A 4097-nucleotide genomic window follows, 5' to 3' on the forward strand; every position below is an offset into this window, starting at 1 on the left:
CTCTGACAACAAATACTTAGCGAATCCAAAATTCTCTAAAGGCTTTTGGAGCTAGAAAATTTGCCACTCTCAGAATCATCTCCCTGGATGAGTCACATGGTGAATTTCTTTGATGGAAAGTTTTCGCAGTGATCATTTGGGAGCCTCTGGGAAGTAGGAGTGTGTCAAGGAGTGCATAGGCACTAGTAAGTAAGAAGGAAACAAACCCCCAAACCTCTGCATATTCAAGCTAAGACAATAAAAAAATCAGTAAATACTATATGGTCACGTATCTGTTTTAAGGGCTACAGAAAGGATCACATGATTATACAGTGTAAGAAAAACGGCTTTGACCTCAAGTCTTCTTCAAAGGCTAAAATGTGAAGAGAAAGCAATGGTAATTGTCAGTCTTTTAAATGGGAATTGTGGGGGTTAAGATCTTACTTTATTTGAGCATATTTTTCATCATTAAAATTACGTTTCTAGACTGCTACAAATGAATTTTCTGAAAAGAGAGAAGAGTGATAATTATTCCAGTGGTCTCAACTCTGTTCTTTTATCAGAGTAACAATTCTCTAAATGTCCTAATAGGAAATTGGATTCAATTCTGAACCAGAATAAATATGGCAGGAAAATTTAGATGGAAAATCAGGCAATCTGAATTATATAAATAAATATTTGTACACTAATCTGTAAACAATTGTAGCAACAATGCACTTAAACAGAGCTAACCTTATTGCACAGTGATTCTTGGTAAGAAGGGGCCTTTTCTTTATAGAAACCCAAACCGCAAGAATTCCCAGTTCCAAATTCTTTCTTTCTTTTGTGGCTAATACTGATTGAAGAAGCCCAAGGAATGCAGAAAATGGTATTTCCTGAATAGGCTTATTTCTTTTTTATTTTAAAGGAGTATTTATTTTTTATGTAGATACATATCCGAAAGATAAGGATGAAGAGTTTTAAAAATGTGTTATTAACAGCAAATGTGACTTTTTGCCTCTGATTTCAAACAGAAGGTGCAGATGAATGACACCCAAATAAACTAGTGTTAAATTCGAGGATGTGTTCTATGGATGTGTTTTGAAAGATTGTTCTTTACATTCCTTTTTATATGACTTCTATACATGAAGTTTTTCATACTACAATACACACAGGCTGAATTTGCTCTCCTTCATACTTACCTAAGGATTTATTGTGCTTGACTATGTAACATTAAAAGACATTGTTCTTTCTTCTTCCCGTGTTTAGAATGTAGTTCATGAATATTTAATTCATGGCAACACTCAAGGGATCTTAGGCTCATTTAGAAAAGACTGAATCTCATAAATGTATTAATATCTAGTGAATGTGCCTTATCACAGCATGTCTGGGTTTTTGCTGTTCGTTTCCTTGTGATAAGATTCCTGGGCAGAGCAAGTCTTCGGAAGTAAGCCCACAGGGCTGCCTGGCAAGTTTATTTTGGGAAGGAAATAATCAATTTAGAGCTATTACTGCAAGAGTCCTTATCGAGCTCATTTCCTCATCTAATGCTTCACAAGCTAATATTACATGTTTAGTAGCAACTTCAAAGGAACAGAACTGTGCTTTGGTAGGTTTTATTAATGTGAAATTTCTCTGAGGGCACCAAGTGTTTGCCATTAACATGACTACACTCCACAGACTCGCAAACATAGGTCATAAAAGCTGTACCGGAGCCCCGCGCCGCTGCAGTCACGTGACTCTCTTACTGTCGATTACAGGGGCTGGGGGGGGGGGCTGCTATTGTGCTCACAGTCTTGACTTTTCTGCACTTCCTCTTCCCCATTCCGTTCAAGGTAGTGAAAATAGTGATTTAGCCTAAGAGCAATGCGGCCAAAACAACGTACAGAGAGGGTCTTGTCCCCACTCAGGTAGCAACAATGGGATAATGGCCTACATTTCAACGTATCCTGTACATTGCTTTGGCGTTTTGTTTTTCGTTTCTAGACGGTCCATTGAAATGTAGGCCAGGATCCACACAGAGAGACATTTAGTGTTCCTGAGTAGAATCGCAGAAAAGAAACTATTTAGACATGGTATGTGAGACCCTTGAAGGAAGGCAGAAGGAGGTCGCCTCAAGGCCAGAGCGGGGATTTCTACTGAAATTTCGTGAGTAGGAGCAAGAGGGATTATACTTCTGCCAAAGCAAGGTGTCTTGGTGCCCACTTCTAGACACTGCAGCATGGTTACCTTTTGACCATACGGATGAGACTATTCTCTTCCTTTGCTCCGTGTTTGACTGGACTCCCCGGGCGGTCGTTTTCTCCGCCAGCCAGTACCACCCCCCGCAGGGCAGGAGTAGGGAGAGCATTTTGCTGTCTTGTCTCATGGAATTGCCCACTTGAACACGATTCCTTTTCCACCTCGAAATACCACCATTCCGTTCTCTTGCCGCCCCCTCAAGAAGCCTTCTTTGTCATCGATCGGCTAAACCAGTTCCAGAAGAGCCATGGAAGCAGGGCCTGTTCTCAGGGCCGGGTAGGCGGTGTGGACGCTCGCTGCAAATGGGCTGCAGCTGCGCGTTAGGGCGGGTTGAGGGGCCCGAGCGAGAAAACCAAAACATCCCCTGGAATTTGGCTAGTGTTTTAGGAAAAATACGATAAAAATACGGAAATTATAGGAAAATCATTAGCAGTTGTTTGGTCACTTTTTCTGTGTCAATAGACTTTTGTTTAATATTTCAGATATTTGAGCAGTACTGTAAGGGCTTTTGTTTAGTTTCCTTCATATTAAAAATAGCAAGTTGAGCCGCCAGCTTTTCAGAGCAGGGTTGTAAATTAGGAAAAGAAGAGAGAAGAAAATGATATGGAACCTCTAAGTTAAATAAACCCTCTTATCCAAGCTAAGTTTCGAAAGGGGAACAGATACATCATAAGGGAGACTTTTTTTTTTGGTCCCCCCGTTAGCTATCAAAATATCTCTATAATGAATATTTGTTTAGAACTCAGAACCTTATTAATAGGGGACTATTTTCAGAGAGGGATCTTCTTTCTGATTCGAACAAAAATGGCAAGACCCTAACCAAAACCTATGACAAGAAATTAAAGACAGACAAGCATTTTTTTGAACAAATTATTATTTTATATTTTCATACAATCCTTTGAAGGAGGTGTTTTTTGGCATCGCTATTCTGAAACTCAGATGCCATAGATCTGTTGTATTTCATAAAGCAGGTCAATTTTTAAAGAGAAAAGATCCCAAATAAACTTGTTTTTAACATTTTTCCTTTTCCTATAACTTTTTTCATTTTGCTACACTCAATTCTAATGCAATATTTGATTTAGCACAGACAAGCATTTAGCTTATTTAAGTTTATTTAAGCTTTATTTAAGTTTATTTCAGTTTACTAATGACTTGACTTAATAATTCCATATTTCATGGTGTTCTGTCAAATGGCTCACAGCATCCGCGTACTCTGCCGCCTGAGCTGGGACTCGAGTGCGTACACTTCTCCTCAGGCCCTCTATTTCTTGAGCTGCATGAGATCTTAATCTCATGGAGTTTATAAAGAAGTAATGAACTTAAATCACAAACCTAAAAACCTCTAGAAACAGGCAGAGGACAGTTTAAAAAGAATCACTTGCCCACGAGTTTAGGTTTGATGCTGAACGTTCCCCCATTTTTTCCCCAAAGTTTTTGACTTCCCCTAGAGTTTCCTTTAAATCTTAGCATCACCACCACTCATGAGCTCTTCCCTTCTTATGGTTATTTTTAAAAACACGCAGTTAGTTTTACATCTTGTTTTTTGTTTTTCTTATTCCACTTCTTCCTCTTCTCCATTTTTATCCACGACTCTTTTTCTCTTGGAGCTGATGAAATGCCTATAACTCTTACCCTATCCTGTCATGGAACACGGCACGTTTATTCCCATCAGGTGCCTCCGCGGGTGTTGGCTACAGGAGAGAGGATGTACGATTTCTACCAAATATGGAAGAAGTCAGTGTTTTGTTTTGTTTTTTCAGAAGTCAGTGTTTTTTTCACTTTCTGAATTTGTAAATTCCATTGTAGGATATATTAAGCTACTATAGAAATTGCCTTTTTTGTGGGTAAAAAATGGCCAAATACTGCCAATTGCATCAGATTTATGAGTTTGAATGTCA

This window comes from Ursus americanus, chromosome 13 (assembly GCF_024610735.1).
Source record: "Ursus americanus isolate L20-20 chromosome 13, mUrsAme1.1.p, whole genome shotgun sequence".
In the NCBI taxonomy this organism is placed as follows: domain Eukaryota; kingdom Metazoa; phylum Chordata; class Mammalia; order Carnivora; family Ursidae; genus Ursus; species Ursus americanus.